The sequence below is a fragment of the Lissotriton vulgaris genome, chromosome 7 (assembly GCF_964263255.1).
Source record: "Lissotriton vulgaris chromosome 7, aLisVul1.2, whole genome shotgun sequence".
In the NCBI taxonomy this organism is placed as follows: Eukaryota; Metazoa; Chordata; class Amphibia; order Caudata; family Salamandridae; genus Lissotriton; species Lissotriton vulgaris.
The window spans coordinates 1,030,209,920-1,030,232,329 of record NC_141695.1 but is presented as its reverse complement, the minus strand read 5'-3'; the positions used below and the strand labels follow the sequence as shown (position 1 = coordinate 1,030,232,329).

At 52.2% G+C, this 22,410-nt stretch overlaps 1 protein-coding gene across 1 annotated transcript in view; it reads right to left on the bottom strand.

Annotated features, from left to right (window-relative positions):
* LOC147702880 (electrogenic sodium bicarbonate cotransporter 1-like) overlaps positions 1-22,410 on the bottom strand; it is a 386,862-nt gene that overhangs the window by 78,214 nt on the left and 286,238 nt on the right. The gene's annotated exons all lie outside the window — the stretch shown is intronic.

Below are 22,410 nucleotides of genomic sequence, written 5' to 3'. Positions count from 1 at the left end.
GCCCACCTCCACAGGCCGGCGGCGATAGAACATTGCACATACAATGGATATCATTTAAAAGGAACAAAATACAAGATTAAGGTGAATAAAGACCAGAACCGAGGAGGGACATCACGGGGGATAGGAGGCGCAATCTCTAGGGTCTTTCCCTGGTTTCAGGACCACTATGATGGTTGCCTGAAGCATTGATTCCGGCAGCACCTCACCCTCCCACAGTGAATTGTACACCTCTGTCAAGATAGGAGCTAACTGCTCCCCAAAGAGTTTATAAAACTCTGCGCCATAACCATTGGGGCCGGGAGCCTTATTGGACTTTAGGTTGTGGATTGCTAAGAGTACCTCTTGCATACTTATGCCCCTCTCCAGACCGACAAAGGTGGACCTGTCACCACGGGTGGTGGCACCGGGGCTAGATACTCCGCAATATCTACATCGCAAAGCTGCTCCACCTGGTACAGCGTCTGATAGAAGTCTTGGAAGGCGTTAGCGACCTCCGCCTCCAAAGGAAAGGGGGGACCGCTCGGCCCCCACGCACATATGACGGGGCCCGGCTTCCCCCTCCCCGTATCCTCGATGGTGGGGCGTGCCCCCCCTTCTTGCCGCGTCTCCATCACGTGGCTGGGGGGTGCCCCACCACCGATTGGTGCAGGCCCCACCGTTGACCCGGAAGCAGTAAGAGTGCTTCCGGGTCAAGGGGAGTGGCCAGGTGAGTTTAAAAGGCCTGGGGAGCGCAGGAGGCACCCTCCTGCACCCGCGCTCTCCAGGCTAGCTCCGTGCCCCTCAGCGAGGGGCTGAATAATTTTCTGTTTTATCTATTTCAGGATTGACCGTCGCAAGGTGAACCGGCACCCGGCATTTCGCGAGCTCCTCACTGTTAAGCTGGCATTTGCGAGCGCTGCAGACTGCACAGGTTCTGCAGTCAGGACCCGAGCCAAGTGAGACTGCTCCCGGCATTCGCAGCGTGGAGGGAGCGGGCATTTTGTAAGCGCTGCAAGTCCCCAGGTATTTAAAGCACGCTGGGGGAGACCTTGGAGCAGCTTGGAATTAAGGCCACGTGCGCTTGACGCTTGTCGGGGGATATTCAGGTCGTGTATCATAATACAAGAACCTCGGCTGGGGTTTTTTTAGCGCTTCGGAGCGCGGGGAAAGGACTTCCGAGCATTCCCTCTGTACAGGATTTGGATCATGTTAGGAGGAACACAGCAGGCGAAGTAGGGTCAGCCCTGGTTAGTACTTGGATGGGAGACCAGTGTTGAACGCTCCTGGTTTGGGTCACTCGAAAAGCTCTAGGGGGGATTTTTTTTGCACAGCTACCGTTTTAGGGCTGCAAATTGAAGTATTGTAAGCTTGTGTAACATTGCTGAGCCTCAGCAAAAACAAGCGAAGCAAGGTCGGCCCTGGTTAGTACTTGGATGGGAGACCAAAGCTGAACGTCTCTCATGTTGCTTCCATATATTGAAGTTAGCTAGGTTTATATAACAACAGGGTTTTTTTAGTGAATTGCAATAAATATTAAAAGACTGTTTTGTTAAAACCTTAATGCCCAGGGCCTATTGGAATAGAGGCAAGATAGGGGAGAGTAAGAGTGCATTGAGTTTTTGAATACTGTGGAGAACGAAGTTTGGAGGTTTTACAACTGCAAGGTTCACTGTCTTTTGGAGCCATGATTGTTTTTAACTTTTCTTTCATCGTAGGCCTACATTCAGGGGGCACTGCGGACGGAGCTGCCGGATAGTGCACGGTGGACGTCGCGATCCGAGGACACAGGCAGGCGTGCATTTCACTGCTTCTGTCGGGCCGCCGGGCTAGAGTGCGCTCGCCCAAGCACCCAGGCTAGCTGGTGTGTTGCGGTCACAGTCGCGTGGTGCATACGGCCAGCCTGTGAGCCTCCAACTTTGGTGCAGGTACAAGGCACATCGTGCCCATAAGTGTGTTATTGTGTTGCAGTGTAGGTTTGTGAATCACATAGGAAGAATGTCTAGTAGGCGGAGTGCAAAAAGTTCCCGCATGGAGCTCATGTTTCAGAGCATGATGCGAAGAATGTCGCAAAGGACAGGAAATTAGGGAAAGTGGATCAGTTGGGGAGGAGCGTGGCGGAGATGAGTCAGAGGTTTGAGGCTCAAGCAGGGCCATCAGGGAGACCCAAGCGGGTGATAGTGCCCCCTCAACCCAGGGGGGAACTAGATGCGTTGCCTAAGCGGGGCAGAGCCAAGAGGAGTTATGGTCGGGCCCCCAAGTCACGGGTAGTAGGGGGGTCACCTGGGGCGGTCCCCGACGGAGTGTCTGCATCACCTGAGGCGCCCTCACCAACTCCGCCAACACCGATATGTGAACCGGTGGCACCGGCTCCAGCCACGCCGCCGGCACCCCCAAATCTAGTGTCACCAGTGGTACCAGCAGTAATTCTAGGGGTCCCAGGGGAAAACCCGGCGCCATCCATGGTGCACGGAACGGCATCACCCTCCCCGGTCAGTGAACCCTCTGAGGTTGGTCAGGTGCCTCCTGAACTGGCGGCACAGATAGCGGCAGTTCTCCCCTGGTTGGGGATTGGGGGGATGTTACCCTCCTCGGCTAATCCCTCGGCGGAGGCGCAAAGAATGGTAGTACAAATCATGGTGGCTAGGGGTGGTAGTGGAGCAGGGCCGGCTCTAGGCTCATGGTGGCCCTGGGCAGGGAGCGTTGATAGGGGGCCCCGGAAGAGGGGGTCCGGGTGGGGCGGAGCGCGGAGGACAGTGAAGGGGGGAGGGGGTTCGGGTGTTTGGAAGCGGAACAGAGTTGGAGGCCACCAAAACCCTGCCAGGGGCCGCCATGCAAATATGTATCCATCCTCAGAGGATTATTATATTAAGGATATATATTGACGTGGTGGCCCCTGGGTTTTGGTGACCCTGTGCAGGTGCACAGCTTGCACATGCCTAAGGCCGCCCCTGAGTGGAGTGCCAAGCGCACCAATTTCCCCCAAAACAGGCTCAGCCAGCGATGCGGGGAAAGACAAGAACTTAGAACCAATGCGAGTCGCTGAAAGTGGTAAGGAGGTTGCCTTGCCGGTGTTAGGCAAAGGTTCAATACCCTCCAGGAGGGGGAGCATGGCTCAACATGTTTCGCAAGGGGTGAAGGAGCTGATTTGGGCGGGCAACTATGTGAACATATTTTCATTACTAATTGATAACAGTGAGATGGAGTATGCCAAGTCACAAAAAAAATTGGATGTTTTCTAGCGAATAGCGGTCTCAATTGTCTAAATTCAGGGTGGAGGAGACATTGATTAATTGGATTAGAGCCTTTTCTGTATTTATGGCAATCACCGCAGAACGTTCACCCAACTTGCAGGCAGAAATGGCTTGTTACCAGAGTAGAATTACAATGTTCAGTGACAAACATGGGGGGGATGGATGGAAAAAATATTACATAGCTTTCAGGAAAGCTAGAGAATTTGACCAATCATTATCCTGGGATAAGGTAGATTCCATTTCATGGTATGGCCAGTTTTCAGGCGGTCAGTCAGCGAGGGTGGGCACAAGCTGGAACAAAGGCTATCTGTCCAAGCCCCAGCAGCCCTTTCGGCCAGCGCAAGGGGGTGATGCGGCCGGTAAGGCCAGAGGCAGTGGGGATCGAAAAGGCATGTGTTGGGACTTTAACAGGCGAACATGCACCAGGGCAGCGGGCACTTGCAACTTCAAACATGCATGTTACATATGCGGCCACTCTTCCCACCCAGAAACAGCATGCCGTTCAAAAGGTAATACCTCAGGGAACAGGGGGAGAAGGAAACAGGAATAGGGAGGGATCCTTGCAGGTCGCTCACTCACCCATTGATGTGCTGGCTATGATTCCTTGGCTGAACAGGTACCTAGACCATGCCTCCGCAAGGATGCTGCAGGAAGGTTTCTCACATGGCTTCGGGATTCCAGCGGGGAGGGGTATACCGGGACTCCACAATGTAGGAACTGTAGGAGAGTAGGGTCTGCAATCCTATGATCACCCAGATTTTTTGCTTTTGTTTCACTGGTTTACGACTTTCTCTGGCTGTGGGCCTGCCAATCAGACCCACAGCCTGGCTGTTCTCTCTCTAAATTACAACATGTACCCTAGGTGCATTTACCAATTGGTACTGGGCCACCTTATCAGACCCTGTAACTCAGGGCATAGGTGTACCCAGGGCTGCCAGGGGCTGCAGCATGTATTATGCCACCCCTGGCTGGCCTCCTAAATTTGACACAACTGGCTGCATGACAGCTGGGGCAAAGTCGTGTAATCACCCTTTGCTGTAGGTGTAGTATACCTATACCTAACCCTAAAATGGACACACAGATTCCTATCAGTCACTCCTATGGCAGGCCTTGACAATCCTGAAGGCAGAGTGCTTGGAATCGTGTGAGATGGTGCTCTGGCATGAGCTGAGCCTGTCTGCAGCTTGCGGAACCAAGTCCTAATAGCTGTTCCATGATATCGCATACCATATACTCTTAAGTGCATTATAATCCTCGCGGTTAAATGCTATCTTTGGTATTGCTTTATCAAAACATGTCGAGTAAGGTGTCATACGAATTGGAATACTAACCCCTCGCCAATTCTGGCGACGGGGTTAGCATTCCACCCTTCTAGAGGGACACGACATGTATGTAACTGTGAACCCCGGTTAAAGTTAAACGAAGCCTCAGCTCCACAAAATGGATGCTGCCACCACAGACACGAGTCTGACCCCCTGCAGCTGGGAGTCCTTCCAGCGAGGGGAGCCTGGACAAAGGGTTTCCTGTCAGGGGCGGTGCTAGCACCGTCCCAGACATGGTTTTGTGTATCCTGGGTAGGCAGGGCTTTTCAGGAAGGTGACTGCTGAGTGGCACCCCGGTGCTCACTACGCATAGGCCGGTCAGAACCAGTTCCAGGGGCACACCAGCCCCTGGCCTGGGGAAAGTCCGGCATGGCAGAGGGGTGTAACCACCCCCCTCCTAGTCCCACCCATAGGCAGGACCTAGTCACCGGGTCAGCCCCCTTTTTTAGTATAAAGATGGGAGCGGGCCCCCTGTTCAAATTAGATCATCTTTGGAATCAAGACACGACTTTCTGCGAAAGACATCAAGATTTCCTTCTTCAAGATTCTCCCTTGTGGCTAAGGAGTAGTCACCCTGCATCCGCAGGCACCATCCTAAGAACACTGCGGTCTGCTGCAAGTCCTTCTTCACGAATCCGACGACCCAGCTCGACGAGACCCGGCTTCCCTGGCACCTCTGACCTCTACTCACCTCTACAGCAAAGCTGAGAACTGTGAGTGCGACGAGACCTCGAGGGACCGACGATCGCCAAGACTGCACGACTTCTTTGCAACAAGCCCACCGTGTGCTCCACTGGTGAGTGCTTTGGGGTCCGAGAAGCCCCAACCCTGAGCAGCTCCAGCACCGAAGATCAGCCCTCCAGCATCTCCACGATCTGCGTGGGGCCCTTCTGCTTTTGCGTGCTCACCGCGCTGTGTGGCTACTAGCCGGCTGGCTTGTGGCCTTCTTCACGACGCCCGACGACATCACTGCTGCTGGTCTGGTTGCTCCAGACTGGCCCTTGCTTCCTTCTTCAAGAGAGGCACCCCGGACCCTCCTGGTCCACTCCAGACGCCATTTTGAGTCCACCGCGTGGGCTTGAATTTGCCAAGGCTTTGTTGCCCAATCCTGGGTCCAGCGACGCCGACAGCTTCATCCATCGTGGGACAGCTCGCTCCTCCATCCTGGTCGCCGACAACGCCTCCTGGTCCGTGAGATCTGCGAACACAGCGTCACCCACTCACCTAGTCGAGGTGGCTACCATCCGGTGCCCTCCTGGTGCCCACTGACTACTGGCTAGTAGTCTCGAACTTGGTCCCCTCTGCTTTCAGGTGTCATCTTCCTTCGATCCAGGCTTGGATCCATCGAACTTTCTTCACTGGTCGCCTGCCAGCAACTTCTTTTCTTCCAGGCTCCTGGTCCGTCTACGAGGATTCCCGACGTCTTTTGAGACCTATGCAGCTGCAGCCCCTGGGCTAGGTAACTTCGGCATTTCGGTGCCCCAGCATAGCCTCACTATCCAAGGGTCAGAATCCACTTTCGTTTTCCTCCTACCAGGTCGGGTTCGCCCGAGAACACTAACTTTGTCATTACTAGCTACCATAGACTTTGTCCCGCATCACGCGTGAGAGTGCACACTCTGCACCCGAGTCCCCTAGGCCTCCTAGAAGTAATCTGAAGATTCTATAGTGAAGTCCTAGCGATTCCTAAGCCTATTAGTACTGTACTTACCTGCTAGTAATTTCGCATTCCACTTTCAGAGTATATGGTTTTCCGTGCCCCTCGGGCATTTGTATATACTGTGCTAACTTAAGTATTTTCGTAAGAGTTTTGTTTTGTGCTTAGTACCCTGTCCTCATAAAGAGTACAGGGCTGTTGTGATTCTTAATAAATATCTTGTTTATTTTCATAACACTTGTGTGGTGTCCTTTCACTTGGTATTCAAGGGGTATATGTGTGGTAAACAGCTGGCTTAACACGCCCTCTCGAGTCTTTAGCCTTAGACTGCTCGTATCCATGCTACTAGGATAGCTGGTCTATAAGGTTGACTTACAACCAATCATCAATAAGGGTTGCTGGACTGATACATAGTGTTCACTAGAATAGTGAGCACTGCATGTCAGGCCACCTTCTCACAGGAACCAGCTGTCAGTTAGACACAACCCAGTTGTGGCGGCGTCAAAAATTAAGAAAGAGCTACGACTGGGTAGGGTAGCGGGTCCTTTCAATGACATCCCTGTACCTAATTTTATTTGCTCACCCCTCGGGTTGTCCCAAAGAAAGAAAAGGGCGAATTCAGACTCATACACAACCTCTCAGCGCCTAGGGGCGCATCATTGAATGATGCGATTGACGAGGGCATTTGCAGCGTAAAGTATGCGTCTTTTGACCAGGTAGTGGAGATGTTGAGAGTTCTGGGTCCCGGGGCACTGATGGCGAAATCAGACATTGAATCAGCTTTCCGACTGCTGCCAGTACGTCCCTTGGACCAACACCTGCTAGGTTTTTCCTTTAAAGGCAAATACTATATGGATATGTGTATACCCATGGGTTGCTTCGTGTCATGTGCCTACTTTGAGACATTCAGTTCTTTCCTGGAATGGGTTATGAGGCAGAGAACAGGGCATCAGCATGTGATGCATTAGCTGGATGACTTTGTTTTGCTGGGGGCAGCCGGCTCACAGGAGTGTTGTTGGGCATTGCAGGAATTTTGCATGCTCATGCGGGCTTTTGGGGTCTTGCTGGCGCCAGGAAAAACGGTGAGGCCGTCAACATGTTTGGAATTCCTAGGCATTGAATTGGACTCGGTTGAAGGTTGTTTCAGGTTACCCAAAGAAAAGATCACGAAGTTCAGAGCAGCCCTACAACAATGTTTGGTTAAAGAGAAAGTCACGTTACAGCAGCTGCAGCAGACTGTGGGACAGCTGAATTTCGCACTAAGAGTTATACCTATGGCACGTCCCTTTTCCGGCTCAATCGCGCAGGCCATGAAGGGCCTGCGGGACAAACACCATCACACTAGACTGTCAGTTGAGGTTTGCCAGGACATGCGGATATGGATGGCATTCCTGGAGGATTTCGACAGCAGAGTGGTGTGATGCCCCCCCCCCCCCTCCCCCACTACGTTGGCTGAGTTAGGTCTATGGACTGATGCTGCTAGCAGTGTGGGGTTTGGCGCCATACTTGGCAACAAGTGGGTGACACAATGGTGGCCGGAGTGGTGGGAGGAAGGAGGCTTGACAGCGAACATCGGGTTTTTGGAGCTCTTTCCAGTATGGGTTGCACTAACGGTCTGGCCTGAACAATTGTCCAACAAATCTGTGATCTTCTGGTCAGACAACATGTCTGTAGTGGAATGTATCAATCAACAGGCAGCGCGGTGTAAGTTTATACTCCGCCTCATGAAGGAGATTGTGCTAAGATGCTTGAAGTTAAATGTACAGTTTAGGGCCAAACATGTCCCAGGGGTCTTGAACAACGCAGCTGACGCACTCTCTTGCTTTAAGATGCAGCTATTCAGAGAACACCTTCCATCTGCAGAGGCTACACCAGCAGACTTCCCAACAACACTTTGGCAAATTGGTGCCCCCAACTACAGAACCTTGTGGCAGCCAGCCTAGCACCCAGGACCAGGACAGCCTACGAAGGGGCGTTTATGTCTTATTGTTGTTTTTTGGGATAGGGCTGGGGGGTTAAGTGGGAGCAGGAGGGGAATTTTACCTTGTACATGGACACATTGCACAGAGAGGGGTGCTCAGCGACGACAGCTATCAGACACAAAGCGTACGTCTCTTTCTATGCACAGCTAAAAGGTGCCAGGGATTCCACAAACAGTTTTTTAGTGCAGAAGGCATTGAGGGGGTGGCGGCGCCTACAAGCAAGCACCCCCAACTCCAGACAACCAATAGGTTTGGAGCGGTTGGCAGTAGTATTGGATGCCTTGTCTAACACGTGTAGCTCTCCAGGGGAGGTGCTCCTATTTAAAGCCGCGTTTTCCTTGGCTTTTTATGTGGCATTGCGGGTAAGTGAACTGGTGGCCAATAACAAATTGGACACGTTAGGTGGTCTTCAACTTGACGACACTAAGATAAGGGGTGAGTCAATGTGGGTAAACATACAGAAATCAAAAACTGATCAGGAGGCCCGGCAGGATAGTCTGGTATTATACCGGGCACCAACCAATCCGTGTTGCCCAGTGTCACATGTAGAGGCATTCATCAGGCAACGGGTGGGCGTGGCAATGGGAACATTGTTAATACATGCAGGCGGTACCCCATTGACCAGGTTTCAGTTCAAAAGAGTGTTGGCAATGGCAATCAGCAAGGCGGGTTTGAACACCAAGGTTTTTGGGACACATTCATTCCGAATAGGGGCGGCCACTGAAACAACAGCGAGAGGGTTGCATGCCAACAGTGTAAAGAGGATTGGGAGATGGTCTTCCAACGCCTATAAGCGTTATGTGCGGCTGCACATGTTGTAAGGTACAACTAAATCACCCTGACACCTGCCTTGTTGTCTGTTTATCTTTCAGTTTCTCGAGCCTGTGACGCAGGGCGGAAACTTGTACCGGGTCATCAACAGCATCCATCATCATCATGACAAACGCAAGAAGACAGAAAGAGGACACATGTAGTATGGGTTGTTGGTCATTCATATGTTAAACGTGCTAAACCAGTTTTCCTTTCAGGCGGATGTAGACGGAGGGCGGAGCATGGGGGTTTCAAGGTTTCCTTTCATGATAAAGGGGGGGCTCTGCCTTAATCAGCTTAGGGGCTTCTTTTTAGAATTACTCAACAAGCACGCCCGCCGCCCTCAGTTGTTATCTTGCACCTGGGGGGAAAAACGATTTGGTAACGCTGGGCAGGAGGGTCCTGTTAGGAGAGATTATCTCTGCAGCGGGTTGGCTGGCAAAGTTGCTCCCAGGCTGCACCATAGTGTGGTCTCAGTTGATACCTAAAATGCAGTGGAGGGGGGGACCTCAGTTAGGGAGTTGAATCACTCGGTAAAGAGGATCAACAACAAGATAGAGAAACTGTTCCGAACACTTCAGTTGCAGAGTATTCCACATGGGTGCATCTGGGGGATCATTTCTACTTACAGGATGGGGTCCACTTGACTGAGACAGGCAATGAGTTACTAACGAAGAACATATTGGCAAAGTTAGAGGGTTTTGCGAGGTAGGTATGACCTTTCAGTGTAGGAATTTTGGGGGGGGGGGGGGGGGGCAGATAGTCGGTCAACTATGCTGGCCTGTGGCGGTAAGTTCATGATCGGTGAGCAGCAATTTAAGGTCCTTAGGGGGCGGCACCATTCTCGAATGGGGTCGCCCAGGGGGAGGGGCCAATGGTCTCTCCTAGAACTTCAGGGGCAGGATATCAGCTTGGTTGGAAGGGTGCGGGGGAAGGAGTCACGCTTTCCTTGGGCTGTTAGCCACCCCGCACATACACTATGACGTCATCAAACGGCGCGAGTGAAAGGGCCCTCCTTTTTGGTTTAATGGAGTTCACGGAGCGTACGGGGTAACCAGGAGTGGGACGTACTCTCCCGGTAACCGGGCCCTGTCGAGCATGCGCACTCATACGTGAGGGCGTAGCTGGAAAATAAGGATCTGACACCGGTTAACGACCTTGCCGTAGGCCAAAAATGTTAGGATGCAAAATTCATACGCCGGATGTTAGATTCGGTTAGGTAAACGCTGTATTAGACATTTGTTAAGGTTAGCCATTCATACCTGTCTACATTGCTGTAAATCTAATGTCAGAATTTTGCATATTAATGATTGTGTAAATAATGTTTATTTTAACAATTTTAATTTGTTTTCATATTTTAATAAATGCGGCCGGGGGGTCGTGAGACCCCCTGCCTTCCAAAGAAAACTCCTCGCATGTCTAATTACTTTAGGGGTTGATGTGGTGTCTCGCCTACCCACTGTCGGGTACCCTTAGTCAGTCCCCCGATCCGGCCTATCTTCGGGAAGATCTATCTAGCTGGGCATCCATGGCTATATTAAAGTCCCCACCCACCACAATATCTCTGTCGGGGCAGGTAAGAAGCAGGGCCATTGTGTCCCTAAAGAAAACTTCCTGTAGCTTGTTTGGGGCATATGTGGTAGTAACTGTGAATGTACCCCCCTTGAAATGTGACCTGTGGCGCCAACATCCTGCCAGGGGTTTCCATGAGCACCAGTTCCACCCTTCCCTCAAAGTGCGTCGTAAGCAAAATAGCCACCCCCCCTCCCTTTTGGTGGCTCCTGAAGAAAAATATTACCTGTCAAACCAGCGGGACCGAAGTCTCCACCTGTCTTCCTGAAGGAGGTGAGTCTCTTGTAGTAGACATTGTAGTGCGAAGTCCCGAAGCATCACTAGAACAGCTAGCTGCTTGGCCGGGGCATTAAGGCCTCGAACGTTAAGACTAATCAGGGACACCACCATGTGGAAATATTAAAAAAAGCTGATATGTCTGCAGTAGTCTCCCACAGATGTCTAGCTCCCTCCCATAAGGTTCTTGATTAGAGAATAAACCCTTGGAACAAAGAAACTGAGACATGAAAAACAAGATATAGAGAGGAAACCACAACTTTAACATAATAAACTTCCCCCACCGGAGGGCACTTGGAAAATCGTAATGAGGTGGGTCCATGTCTCAGGTGAGCGCAGTCACCGATGAGCATTGGGCAAAGTGGGGCCCCGTCAGGGAATGCGCATTCTGCTCAGCACAGGCAGCCTTCATGTCAGCCTACCAGGAGTCACAGCCGCAGGGTCTCAGCGGGACACGCCTCAGCTTTCTTTTTGTTGAAGGTGATGGGGCAGCCTCCCTGTTTTTTTTTTTTTTTTTTTGTTTTTTTTTTGAAAACCTTTATTGTGCATCAAATCAGGACAAATACGGGCCTACAACCTTCCGGCTGGCCGCGAAACATTTAAGCATCTATGCAACTTTACGGCGGCACAGTAATATCACTCATTGCAAGCAAGCATTGATAAGGTTACACTGTAGTTACCATATTACCGTGTCCCAGAATCAGTGAAGGTTAGTTTTAAAATTTTTCCAGCGCAACAATTTAAGGTCAGGTCTGCTGTTCCGTACTTATACAAATAAGAAAAAGAAATTAGGTCCATGTAGGTGGAACTCGCCAATAGATATCGTCACCAGTCAGTGCAGTTCGCAACATGCAAGTTCCAGCCAGAGGATGGTCACAAATTATACTCAAGCCCAAAGAAGAAGCAACAGCACAGTGAACTCCACGCTACCACCCATCCCCCAGTACGCCTAACACAGACCTAGAAAGAAGAAGTTAAGTAATAACAAGAAGGCACCATAGAAATAAACGTGAACTAAAACTTACCCCCCCACCCTACACACATGCAGAGGCTACGGCCTACCCCCCCCCCTAGCAGAGTGCTTGTCTCCCCAGAACCCGAAATATAGTAAGAGAAGAGAAAGTAGAGGAGAGAAAGAAAAGAGGAAAAAGGGAAGAAGAAGAAAGAGTGCAAGTCACATAAGACCGGAGGAGGGCCAGTAAAGTATATCCAACACAAGCAAAACAGTTCCCTGGCCGCCCTTACCCCGACCCCAAGACCCGTACGATACCAATACTCAACACCCCCGGCAGTCCATCAGCGACCCAGCAGTCCAAAAACGGGAAACAGTCCTGATACAGGAGGGGGCGCCTCAACCCTGTCCCCTGCGAGGCGGTGGTACTGTACAACCCAGCTGCACGATAGTCCTCTTGAAAGATGGGAGCGGAGAACGGGACCACGGCTGAATAAGGGGACAAACACCAAAGGCCATCCAAAATGCAGTCAGGTGGTCCGCAATCGTAGCTAAGGATCCATAGTCCCACGATGGTTCACAAAGGGCAGCTGGTCCGCCCGGTAGTGGCCGTTCCAGGATAGAAAACGGAGGTCCGCCATGTGTCCTCAAGAAAGCCCCCAAGCGTGGTGTCTCGCGGCGTCGCTCAGGCCAGTTCACCACCTCAGAGAGTTTGCGCTCCTTGGGGGGTGCTGCCGCCCGCACCCCAGCAATGACCGGGCCTCGTGACCGCAGTGAGTCAGTGGCGACGTTGGCGAGGGAGCCATGAATTGCAGCTGTAGGATGTGGCGCAGTGTCCCGCACGTGGACAGACTGGGGGGCAGCAAGCAGGGTGGCATCCATCTGGGCCACCAATTCCCTGGTAACAGTACGCATGGCGGACCTGAGGTCGGCCAGGGCGCTCAGTACTTCTCCAAGTGACAAAGGCGCCTCAAAGGGCAGGGACGCAACCCCCTCCCGAGCCAGAACATGGCAGACGAGAGGCAGTCCCACTGGTCGCATTTCCTCACTCGCAGCGAGCAGACGAGTCCCCTGCCGGGTCGAGTTGCGGTGAAAACAGACTGGGGGTGCTGGGGCTGCCTCCCCCATTCCGGCGCAGTCGTGAAGTGGTGCTGGCCGATGCACTCGTCGCACCGGCAGCCCGGGCTCACTGCTGTAGAATCCAAGGCAGAAAGATGGCGCTGACTACGGCGCCAAGGGAAACAATGTAGCGGAGGGGCCGTCCCGGGACTGAATTCCAGTTACTTTGTTGCGCCGGTAGCGGCGGTGCCCAGGATCAAAGGCAGCGGGGTCGCGGAAAAGCAAGCGCCGCCGGCGAAAGATGGGAACCAGCACCGTCCGTCCCACAATGGCCGCCGTCTTCACCATCCGGGCCGGCCGCCTCCGCAAACAAAGACCCAGGCTGCTCTATGCGGCGTCCGGAGGGGAAAGGCGTCCCGGAGCTTCTGCTGCCGGGATCGAGGAGCAAAACACACCGACGTGATCAGGCTCGCCTCCCGGTTCCGCTGCTGTAACGCAGTACACTGGTTGAAGGCAGGATAGTGCGGAAACCGGGAGGACAGCTACAGGGTCAGCGGAGCCGAGGAATCAGGCGGCCATCGCGGTCGCGAGCTAGGCTCCTCCCCCCCCTCCCTGTTTTTTTTAACAAAGAACCCCACCTCACCCCCCCCCCCCCCCTCCACCCTGCTGCACTGCACTCTGGGCTTTGAACTGCCCATCTGAAAACTTTCAGAGTGCCTGTCGTCCTTATATGGAACTAAAAGTAGAAGAAAAAGAGGGGTGGAGCGCCCGTTACCCCATCCCCAGCAGATTCAAGTGTGCTTCCCTGAAATAGGTAGATACATTAAGCCTATGGGAGTACGCCACTGTTATAGATCAGCACCAATGCCCTCTCCCCCCCAATTCCACCCCGCTCTAGGCCCTGTATACCCAGTTCGAGTTCAGCTGCAAGTTTGTCCTCATCTTCAGTACGGCCAATTGACTTCTCCCTCCCTATCGTGGTTGTTCGGGCTTCCAGCTCCCCTGTGTTCCATATAGTCTGCCACCGCTCCCGGATGCTCAAAGAACCAGGACTTTCCCTCCGCCTCAACCCGGAGACGCGCTAGGAACAGCATCGAATATTTCAGGCCCTTCTCTCTTAACTCTCGCTTCACCGCAAGGAACGACCTTCGCTGCCTTTATACCCTCTGTGTGAAGTCTGAGAAGAAGGTTATATCAACTTTTTCGTAGCGTTCTGGAGGATGACGTCTCTGTCTCGGAAGTTCAGGACTCTGACCAACATCTGTTGCGGGGGAGTGCCCGGTTTGGGACGGCCGCCCGGGACCCTGTGTGCCCTCTCAATGACAAAGAACTTACTGAGACCTTTGGGTTGCAGATGTTTCAGGATGAGATCCTCAACAAAGAGGTCCGGGGACTGGCCCTCCACCTTCTCTGGAATTCCCAAAATGTGCAGGTTGTTGCGCCGAAGGCGCCTTTCGTAGTCGTCCAACTTTAATTCTGTGAATTTGCATAAAGATTGGAGTTCATGGACTTCATCTTGGAGCTGTGCGACATCCCCAACAAGACTGGTGGGAGGGATTTCAACTTGCTTGACTTTCTCATTCAGTATGCCCAAATCAGCCCTGATGAGGTTCACATCGATCGCATAGAGTCCATCTTGTGCTCCAGGGATGCATTGTCGCCAGTGATGGCGTCCATGATATCTTTCAGAGATAATTCCTGCTCCTCGTCCCCGGAGCCACCAAGGGAGGGGTCTCTCCACTGTGGGTCTGGTTGCTTGTCCTTGGCTATAGTGTAGCGGTCAAGCTTGTTGGTCTGTGCAGGTTTGAGTACTCTGGCCCCGCAGGTTTTACTGCGGTCCATTGCGTAATTAACTATAGTTGCCGACCCCAACCAGGGTCTAGTGGGGCAAGAGGCAACTGCGCACTTCACCTCCTCACTATCGGTGACCCCAGGGGTATGCTAACCCCGAGTTCTGGATGCAGGGTACCTCAGATCAGTCTCCGTCCCTCCACGAGATGCCACCTGCGACTTAATTCAGGGCCCGGCAATACAGTGAAAACCAGCACTCCGATTCAGGGCCCCCCGCGGTCCAGACTAACTCCTCCTGTAGGATTGCCACCGGGCGTCCGGCCCCAACACAGTGTGACCCGCCTGGGGGGCTCCCCGCGTACCTCCTCCAGAAGTGAAGGTCTTCTTGGTTTCACGGCGCCTCGGGGAGCAGCCCGCCAAGCCACTCCACTCCCCTGGCTCCTGCCAGCACTGTGGCCCCGGCTTCAACACGGGGAGTAGGCCTCAAAATACCTCGTCATGGATCGCCCAGAACCACAGCCCTTGATCTCTGCAGTGAGCAGGGGGACGGCGGCGGGGCGAGCGGCAAAGCGCCGAGTCACAAGGCTTCCAATTAGCAAAGAGCCCCAACAGCTCAGACCCCCCCTTGCCAGGTAATGGCAGCGTTCAATTACGTGTCCCTTGAGCCCCACCGGAGCCCTCTCACGGATGTTCGCAGGCTTCCAGCATTAATGCATCCAAAACTGTGAGGGGAGATGGCATGTTCCCCTCCCACCGGCAATAATGCCAGAGGTCCCCGCGGGGAAGCGTCAGCCCGGCCGCGCTACCTCACCGGCCCTTGGTCGCACTGTGGCCCCCGGCTCCAGCCAGGTGGGGAGGCCCTAATCTATCGAGCTCTGCAATTGCAGCTCCAGACGTCGGTCGCGAGCAGGGATGTCGGGATTGGGTGTCGCTATGCCTCTGATTCACGAAATGACCATCAGAGAGGCTGGATAAAGGTCCAGGATAGCCGTTGGGGAAGTTCAGGGTGACGGAGCTTCACACTTCGCGGCCATGACTGTTCGATGACTGGCCACGCCCCATCTCTGCTATCTTCTTGCCTGGGTTTACCTGTTACCTTCTTCACTTGCCTGGTTGAACATCGGGAGCCTTGTCCTCCTCTCTCCAAACCTTGCACTGGTGATCCCGCTGACCTCGCATTGCAGAGCTTCGGGATATATGGTAGGTTACCAACCTCATCCAGGCTACGGACCACTCTGACCTCATCTCGCCAGACAAATTGAAGGCAGAAAGGGTGGCCCCATTTATATCTGATCTTCTGGAGTTGTAAGAAGTCTGTGAGGGGCCAGAGGGATCTGCGTCTCTGAAATGTGATCGTGGAGCGGTCTTGATACAGCCAAATCCGGAAGCCTTCAAAATCAATGTCTTTCAGATCTTGTGCCGCCATCATTATGGCCTCCTTCTTCCCATAATAGTGGAGACAGGTGAGTATGTCTTGTGGCTGGCCCAGAACGGAGGCTGGTCTTTCTGTGTGGTGAGTGCGATCAAGGACGATATTTTGGTCTTGCAACAATGGAGCAACATGCTTGAAGAGGCGGACCACAAAGTCCTCCAGGTTGCATGTGACCGCCCGGCAAGGAACTCCCTTAATCGAAATATTAGCGCGCCGGGATCTGTTCTCCAAATCCTTTAGCTGATTCCAGAGCTCCGTATTCTGGTCACGCAACCTCAACAATTCCTGGGAGTGAGCCTCCACCTCCTCATCTCTGGTATCTTGATTCTGCTCCAGGGAGGTAACCCTCTGCCCCAGTTCCTCAACATTGTGGTAGAGCCCCTTAATATCAGAGGCTATATCATGCTTCAGCTCAGCGAAGTCCCCACGGAGGGACTCAAACAACTGCTCCAGGAATAATTTAGAGATGGGGAAGTCATCCCCTCCTGAAGCAGTGCCCTTGGCCATCTCTCCCATTGTCTCCGGTTGACCTCCCTCTGGGGCTGCCTCAGAACGTTTTGTAGAGTTTTTAGTGAACATGTCTTTAACCAACATGTCTTTCTTCTTGGAGTGGTGGGTCGACATGACTCTCACTGACCGAGGATATACTCTCTCCGTGGCGTCAGTCGCAAAGGCACTGGCCTCCTCTTCCGTGGCAAACAGCGCCCCCTTATGCAGTGCTTCTCTGACCAAGAATCGCACTCGCCCATCCTGACATATGACAGATGATCCCTCAAGGCCTCACCTAACCCAGGGGCAGCAAACGGGACTCTTGGGGACGGGTTAGTCTGATTCTACTCAGACCGCAGAAGGCTGCTAGCACAAGCCCTCATCCCCAAAAGGAGCGATATCAGCAGTAGTTATGGCTCAGCACCTTGGCAGGAACGTCTATAGTCACCAAACAGAGCTTCGCTAGCTTCCTGTCTGAGTAGGAGATCCGTAGGCATCCGGGATCCAGCAGAAAAAGGGGGGGACGCCCCTTCCGTATCTCCTCTCTGACTATATCAGGGCACCCAGGTGGAACACAGGTACGGGACAGTCCACAGCTCCAGACCGCAGAAGAAGCGCCGTCTCATGCCCTCGTCCCCCTCAGGTCTATCCTTATCCTTATGTATCGCCAATCAAGTCCGGATCCCCCCTTGATCCCGCCCACCAAAAATCCTGCATATGGTTCCTGAAACCATTGCATATGCCCTCTGGCCTATTTTTAACCAAATTATTGCCAAAGGGTATTTTCCCACCGATTGGAAAAAAGCTTCAATTTTGCCTTTCTTGATGAAATCAAATCTTGATCCAGAGAGGACACTTCCAATTATAGACCCATCTCCAGGCTACCATTCCCTGCTAAGGTTATCGAAAGATTCCTAAATGAGGAACTGTCCTCATTTCTGATGGAAGGAGACACTCAGGACCACTCGCAGTTTGGCTTCCGAGCTCACCACAACACCGAATTGGCGCTCATTACAGCCACGGAGGAACTCAGGCAAACCCTTTACAGAAGGGGTAGTGCTGCCCTTATCCTTTTAGATCTCTCAGCGGTATTCGACGCAGTCAATCATGACGTGTTGGTTAAATGCCTTGCTTCGCTAGGGGTTAGGGATAAAGCACTCTTCCAACTTAGATCTTTTCTGTCCAACAGGACGCAATCAGTGGCTCACGATGTATTCATTTTCCCAATTTTTTGCTTCCTTGTGGAGTCCATCAGGAATCATCTCCGAGCCTCATTCTTTTTAAACTGCATGTCAACCCCTTAGCCAAACTGATAAGAAGCTTCGATTCCTCGCTGGTGTCCTACGCTGACAACACACAGATTATTGTGTCTATCAACCGCCTGGCTACGGATACGGCCTCCCGGTTTCAAGACTGCATGGATCATATAGGGAACGGGATGTAGGTTAACTGTTTGAAATTAAACACGTCAAAAACAGAAGTCATGCTGTTTGGAATGACACCAGTATCTGGTCTGACAGCTGGTGGCCAAATGACATGGGATCTCCTCCAATACCTGCCATCAAGGTAAAAAAAACCTTGGTATCCTCTACGACAGCACGCTTTTCTTTGAATCACAGATCAATCAGACTACAACTGCATGCTGTTTAATCCTTAAAATCTTAAAAAAGGTATTCCTGTTCATTCCGTCTGAACTAAGGAAAACAGTGGTCATGGCCTTAGTTGGCTCTAGGCAGGACTATTGCAACGCCCTGGTTACTAGTGCGAGCAAGCACAGTATACATAAACGGCAGGTGATGCAGAATGCCGCTGCCAGAGTTCTGCTTGGGCTTACCTGCTTTGACTCGGTCTCTAAAGCCCAGGCTGAGCTCCACTGGCTAGCTCTCACCAGATCTCTGTACTGGGGTGAATGTATGACATTGTTCTGCATTCTGTCCATCGACTGTTGTTTTTGTATTGGTCAGCCTGAGTGGGACGGGTATGCTCAGACGTGGGTCTCGTGCTCTCCATGCCACTGGAATCAAGCTATCCTGGCTGATGAGGGCTGAAAGCCCGAAACCGGTCCTAGGATGCTTGTTTCCAGTCCAGGGAGGACCTGACTTGGCAGTTCGGGCTGGACTGTTCCCATGGGGCACAGGGTCAAGACTAATTTGCAGATGGCTGGGTTCAAACTGGAATAGCATGGTGAGCAAAAAAACGATGGATTTAGGCCCAGATTTCTGTACTGGGGTGAATGTATTGCATTGTTCTGCATTCTGTCCATCAAATGTTTTTGCATTTGTCACCCCGAGTGGAATGGGTATGCTCAGACGTGAGTCCTGTGCTCTCCATGCCACTGGAATCAAGCCATCCTGGCTGATGAGGGCTGAAGCCCGAACCCGGTCCTAGGATGCTTGTTTCCAGTCCAGGCCCTGACCTGGCTTGGCAGTTCGGGCTGGACTGTTCCCATGGGGCACAGGGTCAAGACTGATTTGCATATTGCAGGGTTCAAACTGGAATGGCATGGTGAGCAAAAGAACGTTGGATTTAGGCCCAGATCGCTGTACTGGGGTGAATGTATGACATTGTTCTGCATTCTGTCCATCAACTGTTGTTTTTACCTATCACCAAATGCATCCAGTTCAAAGTTGTATGTATTGTGTTCAAGGCTACACAGGGTAAAGGCCAGTGAGAAAGTGAACGAGGGGCTCACCTTCGTACCGCCATGGAAAGACCTTTCCGACACCCGATCCCAGAGAGGTGCATTTCGGAACACGAAGGACAACGCAGAACTACAACATCCATCTCCATATCCTGTCTCTCCACAGAGGGACTACGCCCCGAAGTAGGCAGAGTCGAACCCAGAAGTCCTTTCCCCGGTCCAATGAAAGGAGGGCAGTACGAGAAGGAGGGGTCTTGGACCGGTTGCGGAGAAGAAGCGAGAGTGAAAATGGAGGAGAAAGTGTGAACGGAGGAAGGCGGAGACTACAGAGGACAAGACAAGGAAGACACGAGGACGCCCTTGGAGGAGACGAGGAACCTGATGAGCGGTGGAGCGAAGAGTGGTGGTGCCCACCGGAGGAGGCTGGAGTTGCGGCAGAGCCGGTGAGTGATAGCGTCTCTGGGGACAACGGGGAGGGTGCGCGGGAGGTGGGAGGCGAACATGGGAAAGGGCACAGGAAGTGGAACTGAGGACGCAGCCTCAGAAGTACTTGTGTGTGGCACGTCACCTATATTTCCCTGCAGAATCGGCACTTCATCTAATTATGGTTGTGGGCACTGAATATTGTTTCAACCTTTCTTTTCCTTTGCGTCACTACTACGACTTAAAGGACTGTTACGGTACGACTTTCACTTACTGTATAGAGATCACACCCATTCAAACTGAGTATTATAATAAACCATTGAACCTGATCAGTAAGCACTTCAAGGTGTGGTGACGGGTAGAGTCTAAATACCTTCCTCAACAGAGTGATTGATGGCTCCCTTTTCTCTACTCTCTTATGAGCCTCCGGAGAGACACCATCAATACCGAGGAGGAGCAGGGAACAACTACCTCAGAATCCCTGCCAAGCTCAACCAAGATCAAACAGGGAGAAGAGCAGGAGGAAATACACCCGGAAGGAACTACCAACCCTATCACTGAAAATAAAAAACGTACTTTTGGAAAATATATTCAGCCTGCTCGCCTGTTTATCAAACCTGCCCCCCCACAAGGCCCCAAGCAATTGTCACATCTGTTAAGGCCCTACATCCCAGCTAGATCACTGAGCTCCTCAGGCAGTGGCAACTTGATTGTCCCCAAGATATGTAAAGTAAAGTGGGGAGGAAAAAGCTTTGCATATACCACCACCAAACTCTGGAACTCCTGGCATACCTCCCTTAAAAAGGAACCCAACCTGTTACAGTTCAGGAAGCGCTAAACTTCCAATCGACTTCACTGCCTGTTTGTCTATCCAGTGACTAGGTACCCTCGGGTCTGTGTAGAGCTTTACAAATTTTTCATTTCATTTCAATTTCATTATTTCTTAAGGAGACCCAGTCCTGGCTCCCAACCGCAGCAGCCACCAAAGGGTGGTCCTCTCGGCCTACCATTCATGGTCCGGGTAGGTGCAGCGGTGCCGCATCTGTCTGCTTAGCAGATTGCCCACCCGTATGGGGGCTCACTAACCCCAAGCCAATGGCCGACACTGGCAACTATATCGGGAGGGGGGTCCATAGCAATCCCTGTCACACTAATTTCGCCCCAGGGCCAAGCTGGATAAACCGCTCATATAGGCTTCACAGGGCTGGGGGAGCCAAGGCTCACCTCAGCTCGCAGACAATCACGTTAGCTCCAGGCCCCAGCCCACGTCCTCCGGGAGTTGGGGACCACACTGCACACAATGCACGTTGCCGGGGGAGCGGACTGAACAACAATTTAATTTCCCAGACCCGTTGATCAGCCTCCTTCGCGCCGTGCCACTATGCCAGGGGAGCCGGAGCCCTCCTTAGTATCAGGTCCAGTGCGGCCATCCTAGGCCCCCAGCCCACATCTTTCCCGGGCCTGGGGCAGCCAAACACTCACAATTTTTTGCTGGGAGAGCTGGTCATGCCACACCCTCTCCCGGATCTCTATTCCCGGCACCTGCGCTTTTTGGGGCACAGCTCTCGGCCGCGGCCACTCAGGAGGGTCAGCCCTGCTGCTCCCTGTCACTCGGCACGCCCGGTACTGTTCCCAATGTTCACCTCCCCTTCGGCTCAGAAACACTCCTGGAGGTACCGACGGACAGAGCGGGGCCTCAGTATCCGAGCCGTTGCCGGGTGAGGTGAGGCTTACTTCCCACACAAAGCTGGGAAAGGACTCTTCGTTACCCAGTTACTTACGAGGAAACGGTAGGGTGGTCCATTTGGCCACATCATTCCATCTCTGCAATAATTATGTTTTCTTGAATAAATTATTATTTTTCACACTAACTATGGTGGATGTTGCAGTAGCTAAAAATTCAGCCTGGCCCTGAAGAATGCCGGTAAACAGATACCATAACTGCAGAAACATGTTGGCCTAAATTTCACAAGCTTACTGTACAGTGATATTTTCACACTGTCATCACACTGTTTTTCAATTTGACGTCTTGGTAGATACCAATAAACATATTTCTTTACCTTGACCGTCATTTTAAATCACCACCACGTATCTTTTTGAGCACTGCACCTTATCAGCACCACTTGCGGTGAGGACACATCTTCTCTCAGAATCAGGATCTATTGGTACCAAGTCACTATCCTTGGGCTTGGCCAAACAAGAACCTGTTCAAAAGGTCCTAGATGACGATGTTCCGCCACATGGGTGGGCTGATAGGACTTCTTTACATCTGATGGTCTCTCACCGTTAGTTGTGATTGTGGTGTGTGACTCCTTTTTGTGGCTACTTCTTTTGCTCAACCTTCCAGACCTTCAAGCTTTTTTGTTGTTGTAGCACTGTTCCCAATGTACCATAACCGGGTTCACCGCAGACCTTAGGCAGTCGGCAGACGTACCTCCGACGCCTCCCGCACTGCTTATGTGCTTCTTGGCCTGCCCACCCAGAGGAGCTCCGATGGCTGCAACCAACTACGCCACCATCTTGGACATGCCCCCTCATATTTTTATTTTTTTACCAACAAGTCTTCATTTTTTACTTGTAAATCTGCCATGTTTTCTTTTAAGATTCATTCACTGTTATCCAGCAAAGGCTTGCCATTAGGCAGGCTCAGCCAAAAATCCCCCTGCATGCTGCCATTGTTCACGTGTAGGTTTTCTTTTCAGGAACACACAGTATACCCTTGAGAGGAGATGGCGAAAATCTTATTCGCCAACATGTAAATCTGACTACAAGAA